The sequence below is a fragment of the Acipenser ruthenus genome, chromosome 14 (genome assembly GCF_902713425.1).
Source record: "Acipenser ruthenus chromosome 14, fAciRut3.2 maternal haplotype, whole genome shotgun sequence".
NCBI lineage: Eukaryota > Metazoa > Chordata > Actinopteri > Acipenseriformes > Acipenseridae > Acipenser > Acipenser ruthenus.
The window spans coordinates 30967010-30984973 of NC_081202.1; the positions used below are offsets into that span (position 1 = coordinate 30967010).

General features: G+C 42.1%; 1 protein-coding gene across 4 annotated transcripts in view; it reads left to right on the top strand.

The window, feature by feature from the left end:
* The window catches only part of dusp16 (dual specificity phosphatase 16), a 50837-nt gene that overhangs the window by 17455 nt on the left and 15418 nt on the right, over positions 1-17964 (top strand). The window lies entirely within an intron of this gene.

The window sequence follows — 17964 nt, forward strand, 5'->3', positions numbered from 1 at the left end:
GAGGTTCTTACTGTGGAATGCAGTGTTTGCTTTTTGCCAGACATAACGGGGCTCATGTCGGCCAAAAAGTTCCACTTTTGACTCATCTGTCCATAGAACATTGTTCCAGAACTCTTGAGGATCATCCAGGTGCTTTTTGGCAAACTAGAGACGAGCATTCATGTTGTTCTTAGTGAGCAATGGTTTCCGCCTTGCTCCTCTGCCGTGAATCCCATTTTTGCCCAGTGTCTTTCTGATGGTGGAGTCATGAACACTGACCTTAGCCGAGGCGAGAGAGGCCTGCAGATCCCTGGATGTTGTTCTAGGGTTCTTTGTGACTTCCTGGACGATTTTACGCCTTGCTCTTGGAGAGATTTTGGCAGGACGGCCACTCCTGGGAAGATTCACTACTGTCCCAAACTTTCTCCATTTGGACAATATGGCTCTGACTGTGGTTCGATGGAGCCCCAGAGCCTTAGAAATGGCTTTGTAACCCTTTCCAGACTGATAGGCATCAACAACTTTTTTCCGGAGGTCTTCGGGAATTTCTTTTGTTCATGGCATGATTTGCCTCTAGAACCTGTGTGCTGACAACTTCACTCTGATGGTAAGGGCCAAAGTTAGTCAGATTTATATTGGGCAGAGCTGGCCCAAGTCAGGCCTGGTTGTTAACCAATGCACTCAAACAGCTGACCCTAACTATGCAAGCAAGATATTTCAGTTTTTTATTTTTCTTACATATTTCCCAACATAAAACCAATGTCACCTTACAATAATTGATTTTGAGTTTCAGTGTTTTAAAATAAAATATCAAACAGGACGAAATTTCAATGTATTATTTGTAATTCAGTAATATGAGAGAATTGGTCAGGGGTCTGAATACTTTTGCAAGGCACTGTATATAGATGCCTATTTCTGTATCCCCATAAAAACCGCTGCACTTGAGTACCTGTGGTTCGCTTTTCAGGGAACAGCGTACGAGTTCATGGTCTTCTTGTTTGGCCTCTCTCTCTCGCTCCCCATGCCTCTTCAAGTGCAGGGAAGCTATACAGGCCCCTTTTGAGACTCAAAGGTATTGGATTACTCTTATTTGGACAATTGGCTCATTGTGCCCAGTCTCCAGCTCTGGCAGACACTCACACGTAACTGTTGGGGCTTGAATTATGTGAAGAGCCAGCTCACGCCTTTTCAGACAGCCTCCTGTCTAGGAGTATGCATGGACTCCGGGTCCATGCTGTCCACTCTGTCGGACGGCAGAGTGCAGAGAATAGCCGCCTGTTTAGAGCTATTCACCTCATGGTAGTGACATTCCACAATTTCCGGGCTTGAGGGCAGCAGCTTCTCAGACCCTACCTTTGGGTATCCTACACATGTGCCCTCTGCAAGCCTGGTTCAACAGTAGGGCTTTTTCAGTCCATATTATTATTATTATTATTATTATTATTATTATTATTATTATTATTATTATTATTTGTTTATTTAGCAGACGCCTTTATCCAAGGCGACTTACAGAAACTAGGGTGTGTGAACTATGCATCAGCTGCAGAGTCACTTACAATTACGTCTCACCTGAAAGACGGAGCACAAGGAGGTTAAGTGACTTGCTCAGGGTCACACAATGAGTCAATGGCTGAGGTGGGATTTGAACCGGGGACCTCCTGGTTACAAGCCCTTTTCTTTAACCACTGGACCACACAGCCTTCTCGCATTGAACCGCACCGTCTATTGACGTGTTCATCACTGTCTAAAGGCACTCTTAGTGCAAACAGCCTGCCCATCTGCGCCTCGGCGTAGTGTTACCGCAAGGGAGGCCATCACCACGAACATGCCCAGTTTGGGCTGGGGCTTTGTGCAGAGTGGCACTCCACATAAATTTTTTGGAACTGCAGGCAGTTAACTAGCCTTGCAGTATTTGTTGAAGAAGGTTTGAGGGAGGCATGGGCTTGTCCGTGCAGACTACGTTACTGTGGCTTAAGTCAACCACAAAGGCGGCCTCAAGTTGACCAGTCTCCATCGCTTGTCCCTTAAGCTTTGCTCTGGGCACATGAGAACCTACTCTCACTGCGGGCAGTACGTCTGCCCAGGGTGAAAAAAACTGGACAGCTGACCTCCTCTCAAGGAGGGTCCCGGCGCCTCAGAGTGGAGGCGAACCCCGAGGTGGTAGCCTCATTTGGGAGAAGTTCGGGAGAGCAGAGATATATCTCTTGTCTCCCAGGAATCAACCCACTGTACCCTCTGGCTCTCCATAATTGGAGCCTGGGACCCGCTGGTGGTAGATGCCTTGGCACACCAGTGGCCAAGGCAACTATTGTTTGCCTTCCCACCTCTCGCCTTTTTTCTGCTGTATGTGGAGGAAATCAGGCACCGGGCTAAGGTGCTCCTAGTAGCCTCTATTTGGCCCAGGAGAGACTGGGTTAAACCCTGATGCAGCTCCTGAGCAGCCAGCCATGGAGACTGCCCAAGCGTTGTGACCTGCTCAGTCAGGCACGGGGGACCTTATGGCATTCTGACCCATCGAGTCTGTAGCTCCTGGTCTGCCCACTGAACGGCTGAATTTAGCCATCTGGGTCTGCCCAGTAGGATTATTGATGTCTTGCAACGTGCCCCAGCAGCGTCCACACCTTCCCAGTATGGGTACTAGTGGAGCATCTTACAGACGTGGTGTCTGCTTTGTCCCATGGCAGTAATGCTGCAGTTTTGCAGGACCTGTTGATGAGTTGAATTCCTATCTACATTAACCCTTTGCGGTCCTATGTCGGACCTGGTCCGACATCGCAGTTTTCCCTTTCCGGTCCAATGTCGGACCCTGTCCGACATCATCGAAAAGATGCAAAAAACAGGTCTCTAGTCGTTTTTTCTCTGGAAAAAGCAGAGAAAACCATTCAATGGCCAAGTGAGACCGATAGGAGCCGAGAGAAGCCGAAAAAAAAGGGGGGCGTATCTCACGAATACTGATAGACCTAACACCACATAGATAACACGGACATACACAAACAAGATAGCTGCTTCCGCATCCAGCGCTCAGAGAATATCACAGACATTTGCAGAGCTTTTTGAGATGTTATTGTAATAAAATAACGACTTGGATCGCATTATTCAGGTGTTTGGTGATAAAACGAGTGATCAAGAGATGATTTATGGTATGTACTATTATTACGAGTTATTTGAAAAATATAGCAAACGAGGGGTGGGGCGGTGCTGGAGATGCAGTACTGAGTGTCCTGTTGATATGCAGTGCCTTTAAAACCTGTTTTTACTGTGAAAAAAATACTTTTAAACAGCGCGTCTAAAATAAACTGCGCGTGTAAAAATAAATCGGACCTGACGCGCCTGACACGTGCTGAATAAATGGACCGCAAAGGGTTAAAGGTCTATCTGGCAGACATTCAGCTTGCCATGTAAAATTGACTCGGTCTCCCCAGGAGCTCTGCTTCTTGGCGGGTCAAACGTTTTGAAAGTGGTTCAGGGGCTTTGGCCGCCTATGAACGACTGTTCAACGTTAAACGTGCTCAATGCACTCTTGAAGACTCCATTTGGCCCACGCATTCAGCTGAGCTGAAATGTTATCGCTCAACTGAGTGGGTGAGTGAGATGCAGGGTTTCTCCTTAGTGAGAACCTGCTTAGGCCAGGACAAAGGTTACACTCTGTACCGATCCTGCATTTTGCCGAACACTATCTCGGCATTCCGTGTCAGTGCAGGCCCTGGCGTACTCTGTTTACAGGACAAAAAAGGGAGGCAGTCCAGACGATGTGTTCTGCCTGGGACTAAGTCTCTGGTCAAGCTCTGTCTATACAGAGGCTTTCCAAATGGATAGCAGACACATGCAGGACTGCCTATGAGCTGGCTGACTTGCCCCCTCCAAAAAGCTCACTGCCCATTCCTTCATGGGCATGGCAACTTCGTGGGCTTTATTCCAGGGTGCATCTGTTAATGACATTTGCAATGCAGCAGTGTGGGCTACTCCCCATACCTTTACTAGGTTCTACAGACTTAGGTCGTGGATCCTCAAAACCCTGTTTTAGGAACTAGTGTTAAGTGCGGCTTCCGGATCTACCCTTACAACGTAACATTGAGTTTCTCCATCATTTTAGCCCTAGCTACTTGTTACTGGGGTTCCTAATGGTAATGCACAAGGCAGCCTCGGCTTAGCCTTGTAGCATTCCAGTCGTTCTGCAATATTGCCCTTGCGATGACTTTGGTACACTCACCCATTCGGTAATGGTTACATTTCATACTTGATAAGGAATGTTGGATTATTATCATAACCCTGATTGCCTGAAATAGAAATGTAATCATTAACCTTCAAGATTACTGCATCCATGATTGCAGAATACTTGAAGGAAAAATGATGCTGGTATCTGTGCGTGCAGTGTTCTTATGCCCTCTGGGGCAGGCATGACTGCGTCACAGGCGCTGGCGCACAGCTTTGGTATTTCTATTCAGGCTTCTGGGTCTTTACAGATAAATGCTCATTCAGTAATGGTTACATTTCTATTTTAGGGAACCAGGGTTATGATAATACCCTAAAGTTTTAATTTGCTGGACCCGACTTTATTTTATTTATCTCGGAGCCTTCAACACTACGCTTCCCGTGATCAGTGAATGCTGTACGAAAATGAAGGGTGTAGCTAACTCCAGTCCTTCACGTTCCTATGGTACCCACATTATACTTTAATCATTCACATCAACTCATATTGCAGCAGCATTGAGGAAACAATGGATATGACAATAAACTGAGATCTGGTCATACGAACACAATCCGTGCCAGGCAGGTACAAGGGTCAGTAACTGCTAAAGAGAGAGAGAGAAAAAAAAAATAGGATGGCGCTAGAGCAAATTTCAAAGGATAAATATCGGGATTTACTTCCTGTGCATCAGTATGCTGGATATTTGCTAGGAAATCGGGACTGTCATATAGGGATTGTTGGCATGTATGGACTAGGGTGGGAGCAGGGGAATAAATGTTATAAAGATAAATCAGGGTACCCTGCATTGTGCAAAAAAAGGTGTAAGTAATAAATTAATTAATCATAATTTTATAATGGTTGCAACCCTACTTTTTGGGTTCAATAAATTGGCAAGAGCTGTACAGTATAGGGTATAGATTGTGGAAATCTGTTTGGTAGTTTTAAAGTTACAGAATGGAGTAAAAATGTGTTTTTACAAATTATTCAGACCAAATTATTCGCTCAAATAACTAAAAAACAGCTGCGAGTTTAAATACCTCTTTTGGTAGGCTGGTAGAACACTTCCTGGGTGGTTGACCCAGGGCGTGCGGTAAGAATTGTCTTAACGCACACCCTGTCGGGGGTTATTTCTTACATAAATACTCCAAACAAACAAAATAACTACAAACGTGTAATGATAATATATTTTTCAATTGTTTATCGCAGTCTATAGCAGAAATTTCATGCTGAACAGTATAGCAGCAGTGTGGTTATTATGTTAATATATGAATCGCTTTTATTTTTATTTATTTATGTATTTCTTAGACGCCCTTATTTTATAATACTACTGTAGAAGCCTTAGGGTTTTGCAAGTTGGACTCACTCTGTAAAGTAGAGTTTAGTCAAAGATATTCTATGGTTTAGTTTTTTGACAGGAAGTTACTTCCTGTTTTGCTGTTCTGGGAGAAGTAAAATGGCACTGTAAATTCGAAATCTGAACTTTTGCAAAGGACGGTAAACTAAAAGAATAAAAGCCCATTTCTGGTTAAATAAAACCCATTTTATTGATTAGCGTATGCCTCGGAGTCCTAATAAATACGTACTCTTACACAAGCAACCATCAGAGCTATTTTATCTCAAAGACTCACCCGCGGACTACATCAAAAATTCCAGTGTTGTGAAAAAAGTCTTCAGGCCATCATTAATTTCAAAACCGCTTCAAAAACAGCTATTATTTTCAATCCAGCACTCATTTTTCAGTGGCGGTTTTCATAGTGGAATCACTTGCTCAGTTGAATTGCAACATCCAGAGTACATCACAAAATGGCGGGGTTTTTTCAGTGCGTCAAGAAATGAGTCCAACATAGATAGGGATGGATCACAAAAAATAGCAATCCTAAAACTTTTTATAAGAGTGGTCTACAATCATACTTTCCATTGCATATACAAACATATTTTAAGTCAGCCTTCCAGTGAAAAAACAATGGATACTAAATACAAAGAAACTTAAATACAAAAAGCTGACAAAGCCGAAAGAGACGGGAAATTGCCAGGTAAGACCGCCACTGCGCTCTTACTTAACCCATGTTCTGAGAAGGCTTTCCAGCACACACTGCTTAACTGGTTCAGAGGGTGGGTTCACTTCAGACAACATAGGTAGTCACCACCACTGGGCAGGTCAGTGGGTTGCTGAGGATTCAAAAGTTCTCTGAAACAGCCCAATACAGTAGATATCCTTTAGAGGTTTTGAAGAGTCTGTCCTTTTGTGATTAAAACCAAAAGAACTCAAGTAATGACTGTGTGATATTTGTTTAATCTCTTAATTTTTGTAGGTATTCCAGTGAAGTTGTGTACTGTTCATTTATCAACAACATTACACAACTATGTGTAATTTCCGAAACAAAGATGACCATTCTGTGGCAACCTACATACACGTTCAAGGTGTGTCCATTTCTGCTAAACCAACAAAAAAAAAAAAACTACTGTAAACATGAATCTCTTCAGTTAAAAATCAATAAAACAAACCCGATGATTGACACTATTATGTCCTTTCAATGATCTCATTACTATGCCACACATACATCACATTTATTTTCCAGCATATTACACATGTGGCGCTTGTCAACAAAATTAATAAAAATAGCTCAAAGGGTTTAAAACAAAGAAATGTTAGAAATGTTTGTATACCTGGAAAAAAAAAGTAACAGCAGACACAGGGGGGTCCCCATGACCAGGATTGAGAGCCACTGATTAGGCTGTTTTCAGAGAACTTTTGAATCCTCAGCAACCCACTGACCTGCACAGTGGTGGTGACTACCTATGTTGTCTGAAGTGAACCCACCTACTGTACCAGTTAAGCAGCGTGTGCTGGAAAGCCTTGTCAGAACATGAGTGAAGTAAGAACAATTTCTCATCTTTTTTTGGCTTTGTTAGCTCTTACTGTCACTTAAAACTTAGTTTTTTGTATTTAATATGTATGAGTATCACAAGCAGCATCAATTACATGTACATAAACGTGTATTTATTTTTTAATTTAAATTATAAAAACATGATGACTAACATTTTAAACTACATGTGAATGTTTTACCTGTAGATAATAGGATTTTCAATCAAATATAAACTAGCTATGGTAAGTCACCAGTAAATTATGCAAATTGGTATTATCGAAAGGTTGAAACTACATTCGGTAGTGTGTGTTCCGAACCTTCAAAGACAGGCCTTTTTAAAAAAAAAAATTATAGTTTGTACATGAATCGCTTCATTTTAAAATCAAGTAGAAACGAAATTAATCCACTGAAAAAAAACAAATTACATTAGAAATGTTTTAAATATCCACATATAAATATTCTGCTGTGTTGTTGCTGTGGTAGTTACCTTAGGGAGCTTTTAATTAAGGCGCTTTCAGTCTTTGAGCTCTGGGGAATCTGTTTGCTGTTGCTGTTATCAGGTAACCAGGTGAAGCACCAGCTGAAATGGAAATAAAACATTGAATTAAAGCCACTGAATCTCCAGACAGCCGCAGTGCCAGTTCACAACATCTGCAGACAATTTAATTAACGTTATGAAATTAATTCATCTGGGTTTCACTCACAGCACAGCTTATTTAAGTAACCAAAGGGAATCGCAGCTTTTTTTCAAATTTAATTACAAGTGTAGTGCAGTGTTTTAAATCAAGTACAATATGCCCCCTCCACCCCTAAGGTGGGTGGTTATACAGTTGTTCCAAAATTTCAGACAGTTACACAACCCTAGTTTCAATATACATTGAATTTTATTATCCCCTGTGGAAAATGCCTGTTCCTGGCAATGGAGTACATAAGAACATTTACAAACATGTGGAGGCCATTCAGCCCATCTAAGCTCGTCCAGTTCCTAGTATCTGGTTGATTACAAAGTTAAGTTTTAGAGGATCCAAGTGATTCTGCCTCAAACATGACTAGGTAACTGTGGTAATGTGCCCCGCCCCTGTGTGCATTTCTGTGTTATATGTTGCGTGTGGTGTGTTAATGTTGGTGTATAGATATGGCTGCACGGGATATAAATGGATGTGTGTAGCACAAGTTATTTAAAATGTATAATTTTATTTAGGCACGGGGATTGCACTTCACTTCACGTACATTTAAAGTATTTAATATGTGAACACGGGGTTGAACAGAATTAGTTCACGTACTGGGATTCAAGTGAATAATTAGTAATTGAATCCTGGCACAACAGTATATATAGAGGCACAAAGCACTCACTCGGGGTTGTGTGTTCAGGGCGAAAGAACGGGAGAGAGTGCGAGGAGTTAAAAGTAATAATAAAAATAAATAACTAATTGCTACGTCATGCTGGAGGACCAGCACGGTACTTGTTTGTTTAGTGTTCGTCCCTGTGTGTTGGTGTCTATTCATTTTGGTTATCTGTCTATTTATTTTGGCATAAAGTGCCATGTAAAGTGCTGGATATTAAACCGCGCAACAGCGCATTCATTTACCATTTCACCGTCCTGTCTGTGTTTGTTCATTTCCTGGTTCTGACGTCACCACTCAGCCAGACTGCCACAGTAACCCATTACATACCCTTGCTGCTATTCTGTGTGGAGAAGTGTCTGCTTCCCTCTTGTCCTAAGTTTATCTACACTTAATTTCCAGCTGTGTCCTCTGGTCCTGGTGCTTAAAGTAATGGTTTGGGTTAACTCTGTCAATTCCTTTTAAGTTTTTAAAGACTTCATAGAGTCTCCCCTAATTCTTTTTTTCTATGCTAAATAGATTTGCTTCTTTTTAGTAGCTTGGCTATTCATAGTGTGGGGGGTACAAGTATGGTTAATGAATGAGCATGGTATACCAGTTTGACAAACCCCTCACAAATGAGGCTTCACAAGTTATTTTTGTCAGATCTGCAGACTATATATACCTGGGGATATTTTACATAAAGAACAAAGCCAAGTATCCATTTGTGAAGAAAATTTGGTAACATTTAATGAGAGTAAGCAAAAAGAAGCTGACCACAAACAAGTAAGACCTAGAAAGCCTATTGTCTGCATCAGAACAATAAACGATAGTTTCGACCCTTCAGTCTTCGTCAGATCGACTGATATATTAAATCACAAACTTATAGTCCCTGTTTCTAATGAGCAAACATGTCCCAACATTTGTCAATCAACATTCAGCCTTTAACAGTTAACATTAGATAACAACAGCACTTAAGATGGTTAACTCCAATATCAATGTTTCAAGAATTTCTACAATAAGATTACACGTGAACAATAGTTGTAGTCACCATTTGAGATAAACAAAACATATCGGCATTCAAGTCAATTAACATTTAGCTTTTAACAATTAACATTCGGTAATAATGACGCTTAAAGTAATTGACTCAATACAAATGTTTCTATAGTAAGTCTATAACGAGATTACACAAACACCTTTTTGAGAAAAAGGTTGGAAATCTTTAGGTGACAATTTCTTGCAATCTTTCTATCAAATTAGTAGAACATATTCAAATCAGTTGACATTTTGTTTTTATCAATTAACAGCCAGTACTAGACTGGAACTAACTAATTAAATCAGTGTAGAGAATTTGGTGATAGGTCTGCAATATAATTGAACTTGAACATGGTGGGAGGATCTAACAAGCATACTCTATGAGCACATCGAAGGCATAACGAAGAGTCGAGAGTGCAAGATTTGACCTTAACCTCCTGGACCACACGGACCATCCACACCTTGAGAAGGCGAAATTACAGCTAACAGAATAATATACTGACTTGTGCTATTGATACTAATTTTCTTTTCTGGTTTTGTACCGTATTTTTACTAACTGTTTGCTAAAATTCGTAAAAAGAGTTAAGTGTTGTGTGTTTTATTGTAAATTGTCTATGCAATTTCGGCTGGGAGAAATTTGTAACAGAGTGCTAATTTTAAAGTAAAACCTTTACACGTGAATTAATTCTTTATTGTGCATTTAATCGTTCATTCTCCCTATCTACAGATTGTATAAGTTATGCCATTGTGTAAAAAAGTTACCAGTAAAGCCAAGTACCTGACCTTAATTCTCCCAAAGAACATTTAAAACATGGAATGGAGAAAGTATTTTGACAGTTTTCACCTAAATGAGTGTACATACAGTACACTAAGCTAATGAGTCAACTGAATAATTCATACAGTAGTCCCTCTAATTCAGACACTGTTATGCTGTACATTAGGACAGTGGTGTGCAAAGTATGGGGCGCACCGTCCTCAGGGATGCGGAGAGGCGCTAAGGGGGGTGCGACTATGACATTTTTTCTGTACATTTTTTAAGGATAGAAAAATTTAAATAAATACATAAATGACAGCTAATTAGTCCAAGTTCTTGCCTTTCAAATGATCCGTTGACGATCACGCTAGAACTTGTAGAACCGGAGACATTATGTTTGAAGTGGCGCATGTAAGTAAAACTGCAGTGAACAGAGCCGAAATGGCGGCTTCCATGTATGTTCAGTTTTAACTTAATACATAAATGTTAGACACATTCTTAAAAGTTTTTGGCATTGTAGTGTGCAGAGGAGGCAGGGAATCGGAGACATTGGCTCTCGGAGTGTAAGGGCAGCTCTGTAGCATACAATGCCAAATCAAACACTTCATTTAGCTTCAGATTTAGCTGGCAAAATAAATATTTTATTTTGTGAAAACCCAGATTTATTTTTCAGATTTAATTGCTGAACTATAAATGTGTGTGCGTGATTTATTTTATTTATATATTTATTTATTTATTTTAAGCCAGACTCCTTGTTTCGGACCACTTGTCCATCTCCCGACATGTCCTGTTTAGCGAGGTTCTACTGTGTTGACTCTAGCAAATGTAACCCCCATGTTTTTGTTTTTTGTGTGTTTTGCAGGTAGTAACACTTAATGTAGAATAATGCTACAGCTTGAGAGAGAACTTGTTTTTGGTATAGAGTACACTGTAACTTTGGATATTAAAACTTGAGGTAACTTTTAATTTTGGAGCCATTATGAGTTAGTATGTCAGCTGTCTACTGCCCCTTATTAAAGTTTACCATAGTAAAAGCATTGCAAAGTATAATAAAGCATAGTGAAAGTATGGTAAAGCATAAGCATGCATTGTAAAGCCCAGAAAGGTATGGTAAAATATATTAACATGCCAAACTATGATCAATTGACTGTATAAACATGGTTATAACATGAGAAAATCACTGTAAATTTTTATAAGGGGCAACAGCTAAAATATTACATACTACCTATTAATGTATGTTTTGCTCATTTATTAGTAAGATCAGGAACCTTTTAATTCAAAATATGTGAATGCATACATATTGCACAGCCTGTCATTGGCAAAGGTCACTTTGAAACTGCCTGAATGCCTGACAGATTTGGAAAGATGAAAAGTTGATTAAATTGCTTGATCTGCCCTACAAGCAGTGATTAAACTCCTTTCAATGTTTTGCACGTTTAAAGGTCATCAGGGGACTTGCTAATGTTCCTGGGTTTTCAATAGCAAAATATCCAGTAGTTAGTTTGTTTTTCTTTTTTTAAACCCCCAATACTGCCTGATAATGCAACATCAACTACCCAGTCACCTCTTTATGCAGTGTGGAGTAGTGGTTAGGGCTCTGGACTCTTGACCGGAGGGTCGTGGGTTCAAACCCAGGTGGGAGACACTGCTGCTGTACCCTTGAGCAAGGTACTTTACCTAGATTGCTCCAGTAAAAAACCCAACTGTATAAATGGGTAATTGTATGTAAAAATAATGTGATATCTTGTAACAATTGTAAGTCGCCCTGGATAAGGGCATCTGCTAAGAAATAAAATAATAATAATAATAATATTTCTGTGGACTGCAAGGAAATCTTGAGTATATTCTTGTTTTATTCATTTATTTTGTTTATATAATTTTTGGTTTTAAAATGTACTGGTCCCTTTCAAGTATGAAATGTAATCTTTACCAAAATGGGTATTTACCTCCTAAAGACCCGAATCCTGAATATTTTATACCAAAGCTGCTCACCAAGCTTGTGACTCAGTCATGACTCCACCCCCTCACAAATCCATGTGCCATTTTTTCTTTTCAAGACTAACCTGATCAGAGCCTTGTTCAGATAAGTACTTTGTTGCTTCTATCTGTATATATTTTGCTGCTTTTTTTTTTTTTTACACAAATTGTGATATTAAACTAATCTCTGTAATCATTTTCTATTACGCGTATTGCGTGCACTAGAGGCTGTTGCTAGTAACGTCCCACGACGGCCTTGTGCCCTGCGTGAAGCCAGAGGCTCGAGTCGCTCCTTCCCAGGGATCCAGCAACAAAAGTCGACTGACTGTGCTCTCCCCCAAGGCTGCATAGCTTATGCATAGCTTATGCAGAACTTATTTTCTTTCTCGTATATGATATTTAGGTATGAAATTCTGGGTGGGCCCAGAATTACGGTGGAGGGGCATGCGGTGTACAAACCCTCACAGTGTTACATCACAGTATTAGTTATTGTACACAAAGTTCACAAAGAAAAGAAACTTTTACGCATATTTTATCATGATGAGTTAGCTAAAAACATTAACTTCAAACACACAATAACTTATGCTAAAATAAACTGGGCATTAGTAATAAACGTATACCGTATAACAATGAAGAGGGAAGTCGAAATGTCGGATACCAGACTAATCTCTAAGTATTCTATGAAATGATTAAGCACTTTATTAATCATTAAAATAAATGTAAAATAAATACCTGGTGATGTCTTCTCCCCGCTCCACCCCACTACATGACAAGGCGTCGGGGCTTGCTGTTGAATATGCCAACAATACTGTCGTAGTTGAATCACAGTTTCAAATTCCCTTACCCAGACTGACATGACATGTTTCCAGCACACTACCTACCTAATATATAATATAGTAAAAGATTGAAACCACTCTGGTTTGTTGCCCCTTTAAAAACATGACCCAACACACACAGGAATGGAATTTTTCTGCGCGATTGCGCTATTTTTTTAATAAACAAAAACAAAAACAAACAAAACAGAAACAAATACCTAACTCCGTTTTTGGAGCGCTGACTACACATGCAAGTCCCTGACTAACTCGCAGGATGGCTAAGCCGTTTACCTGCCAAACAAACACACAAAAACCCACACAGGTTTGACACAGCACTTACTTTCGGTACGACTGCTCAAGTCAGAGCACACTGTCTGCCTCCTTCTACTCAGCAGCCTCGTACAGACAGGCTGCACGTCTTAAATACTCTGCACTCAGTTCTAATTTTTAATCACCCCCGGGTGCAGGGGATAACAAACAATAAAACAATTACAATTCTGTGCATACGCACGTGTTTTTCCTGCAGGGAGGCTATATATATATATATATATATATATATATATAAGCAGACTGAGGCAACAGCTGTACAACCCTATACTGTACATTGCATTGCTTACTCCTTGCATCATGCCCGGGTTCTGTCCCTGAGAGACATGCAAGGCCGGTCTGCCTATGGAGGACAAGCACAGCAGGTGCTTAAGAACATAAGAACATAAAGTTTACAAACGAGAGGAGGCCATTCAGCCCATCTTGCTCGTTTGGTTGTTAGTAGCTTATTGATACCAGAATCTCATCAAGCAGCTTCTTGAAGGATCCCAGGGTGTCAGCTTCAACAACATTACTGGGGAGTTGGTTCCAGCCCCTCACAATTCTCTGTGTAAAAAAGTGCCTCCTATTTTCTGTTCTGAATGCCCCTTTATTATTATTATTATTATTATTATTATTATTATTATTATTATTATTTGTTTATTTAGCAGACGCCTTTATCCAAGGCGACTTACAGAGACTAGGGTGTGTGAACTGTGCATCAGCTGCAAAGTCTCTTACAATTACGTCTCGCCCGAAAGACTGCGCACAAGGAGGTTAAGTGACTTGCTCAGAGTCACACAATGAGTCATTGGCTGAGGTGGGATTTGAACCAGGGACATCCTGGTTACAAGCCCTTTTCTTTAACCACTGGACCACACAGCCTCCTATCTAATCTCCATTTGTGACCCCTAGTCCTTGTTTCTTTTTTCAGGTCAAAAAAGTCCCCTGGGTCGACATTGTCTGTACATTTTAGGATTTTGAATGCTTGAATCGGATCACTGCGTAGTCTTCTTTGTTCAAGACAGAATAGATTCAATTATTTTAGCCTGTCTGCATACGACATGCTTTTCCTGTCTGGGGCCAGTGCATGCCACGGATGCACTGGTTAATCGCAGCTTCTGCAAGATTTGTGCCCCTTTCTCCAAGCGCACACTTGAGAAAAATGGTTATCCCACAGCTCTAAGGAGCTCTGTACATCCCTTACTCCTCCTCCGCTTTCTTCCCCATCACTCTCTCTCAGAGAGGTGGCTGCTTCCTCACCCCATGGCTTTGTGCCAAGGGAGAGCGGACGACTCATCCGGAAAAGTATCCTAGGCAGGAAACAGGGTCTTCATGGTCTTCCTTATCCTTCTTGAGCTCTGCTTCTCCTTCCCCTCCCCCGTGGAAGAGGAAGAAGAGTTGCCGTTCCAGACGATCAGCAGACTGAGCAGATGGAAAAGATCTGGGCAGCTGTTTCCCACCAAGGAACTGTTCTCAATTAATTACTGCAGGAATGTTCGGTGCCACCTGCCCAGTCATGGGGCTGCAAGCACAGATTGTCCACAGAAGGACCTCTGAGCAGGTGGGCAAACAAGAGCTGGTGTTCCCATCCTGAGGACGTGGAGTCGGAGAGCACGGCCCCTGCAGTTAAGTACTCATGTCAGCAGAGCTCATACTGCTAATCAAAAGGGCCACTGCATCCTTGCAAGTGCTCTGGCCTACAGCAGGGGAAACAAGGCAATCGATTTGCTGTATGAAATCCAGTCTTCCCGGGACCATCTGGCAACAGCTCCTGCTGTTCCCTGTTTGATGGAAGCCCTATATAGGGTGCATGATGCGGAAAAGCTGGGCCTGGCCCATTTTCCAACAGTTGAGGTTTCCATTGCTGCCTTGGTCCAGATGCTTAATTTGGCGCTCCTATCCAAGAATGCTGCATGCCCTAACAAGCAGCGCCGGGTTTCTGAGGTGATCCTCAAAAGAGCCTATTCAGCCGAGGCATTTGCCGCACGGCAAGGGAACTACAACAGCATCCTGGTAGCCTACCAGTCACATTTGCTGCGGTCCCTCTCTGAGAACCACAGGCCCTCACCACAACAGCTGGATGAGCTACGCCTGGTGAACAAAAACCTGCTCAGTGTGTCCAAACAACTGACAGGCTGTAGGCAGAAACCTGGCTGCGCTGGTAGCCGCCCGCAGGCAGCTTTGGCTTTCTCAGGCACAAAAACCACTGATGGACACCCTGACCAGTCCAGGGTATTCGTTTAGTCCTGCAGTGGATGAGAATCTGCAGCGCTCTCAACGTGTGCAGGAATCCACTAAGGAGCTGGTTCACCTGCTTCCCAAGCGACCACCTCCAGTACGTAAACCAGTGGCAAAAATGGAGAAAGGGTTCTACTCCAGGTATTTCCTAGTGCCAAAACGGGATGGTGGCCTCAGACTGATTCTCGACCTCAGACAGGTGAACCTGTATCTGACCCAAAGGCGGTTCAAAATGCTGACAATGCAAAAGCTGTTGAGTCAATCAGGCCAGACGACTGGTTCACCAAGGTGGACCTCAAAGATGCCTATTTCCACATCCCCATAAAGCCAGCGCACAAGAAGTAGCTGTGGTTTGCCTTTTAGGGAACAGCGTACGTGTTCTGTATCTTGCCATTTGGCCTCTCCCTAGCTCCCCATGCCTTCTCGAAGTACATGGAAGCTATCTTGGCCCCATTGAGACTCAAAGGAATCGGAGTAATATCTGGACGACTGGCTAATTTGTGCCCAGTCCAGCACAGGAGAGGCCCACATGGAACTTGTCACCAGCCACCTTCAGCGGTTGGGCCTTAGGGTGAATCCTGCGCCAGTTCATGCCTTCCCAGAGCCTCCTATCTCGGGGTGTATTTGGACTCTGGGTCCAGGAATACTGTAATCTGCCAAGTTTTTAACCTGTAGTACTTTGTATTTAATCACATCCTGATGTAACTATCACTATTACCTGCTGTATTATTGAATTGTGGTTTGTCAAACTTGTACTTTACTTGAACAAAAGTTATTGTATTTCTTGCTCTTATTGTATTACTTGTATTGTAACGCTTGAAATGTTTTTGCTTACGATTGTAAGTCGCCCTGGATAAGGGCGTCTGCTAAGAAATAAATAATAATAATAATAATAATGCTGGCCAGTCTGTCGGACGGCAGAGTGCAGACCATAGCCGCTGTTTGGAGCTCTTTCAGCTCAACAGAGTGCTAATGGTAATAATGTTCCAGAAACTTCTGGGCCTGATGGCAGCTGCTTCCCAGCCTTCCATTGGGTCTCCTGCACATGTGTACTGTGCAGGCCTGGTTCAACAGCAGGGTTTTTCACCCACGCTGAACCGCGACCACCTATTGACAGTGTCCTACCACTGTCTAAAGGAAACAGCCGGCCCATCTACGTCTAGGCATAGTGCTGGGCAGCTTCACCAGAAGGGAGGTCGTCACCATTAATGCGTCTAGCCTGAGCTTGGGCACTGTGTGGAATGGCCGGGGTGTGCAAGGTGTGTGGAATCTGCCATGGAAGGGTCTCCACATCAGTGTTTTAGAGTTGCAGGCAGTTTACCTGGTCTTGCAGAATTTTTTGCAGGAGGTTCAAGACAGACATGTGCTTATCTGTACAGACAACACAACAGTGGTGGCTTACCACCAGGACAGCCTCCAGTCACCCAGTCTCCATCGTGTGGCCCACAAGATTTTGCTGTGTACACACAAGAACCTCCTCGCTGCAGGCAGTGCATCTGCTCGGGGTGACAAACTGGGCAGTGGACCTCCTCTCAAGGGGAGTCCCCAGCAGCTCAGAGTTGAGTTTTTCAGGTGGTGAACCTCATCTGGGAGAGGTTTGGGAAAGCAGAGATAGACCTCCAACTATCATTTAAAGCAGCTTTCTTACTTGCTATCACCTCTGCAAAGTGGGTGAGTGAGATGCAGGCATTCTCTATAGCAAAAGCCTGCTTAATTTTTACAGAGGCCAGGACAAAGGTCATGCTGCATACCAATCCTGCATTTTTGCCAAAGACTACTTCGGTGTTCCATGTCAACTAGTCTGTGGAATTGGAGGTTTTCCCTCCACCTGCTTTCCAGTCTGACAGAGAGCGACGGCTCCATACGCTCTGCCAAATTCAGACCCTGGCATACTATGTTGACAGGACGGAAAATTGAAGGCAGTCCAAACTATATTTTTTGTCTGCTATGGTCAAGCCCTTTCTAAGCAGCGGTTGTCCAGATGGATAGCAGACACAAAAAGCTGAAAAGGAGTGGCAAACCTACTGAGTCCACCATTTCATGTGATCCTGGTGAGATTTCAAGTGATCCTGGTTCTCGGAGGTTTCACATGTAACTCCAACTGAACCGCACTTAAATCTGCATCAACCAGTCAGACAAAGTAGGTGTGAAAGTTCCCTTTTAATCATTTGTAAAATTGCAAAACTAGTTTATGACCAGATATGTTAATAAAAATCTCAAAATAATAGCGATTTTGCAAAGCAGAAAGTCAGGGAAACTAGTGTTGTGTTTTAAATCCAACAGCCTATTCAGTAACCCTTTCAATTCTATGTAAAGTCTAGTATTGCCCATGATCATCACCTTACATTCATCTTAATATATACCCTGGCCCAAAAAATGATCCCCTTCATAGTTAATCGTTATGCCACCCTTTTAAGTGATAGTCTCAGAGAAGGAGCAGTATTTGAGGAACTTCTGGCTTACTTCAATGAAAATAGG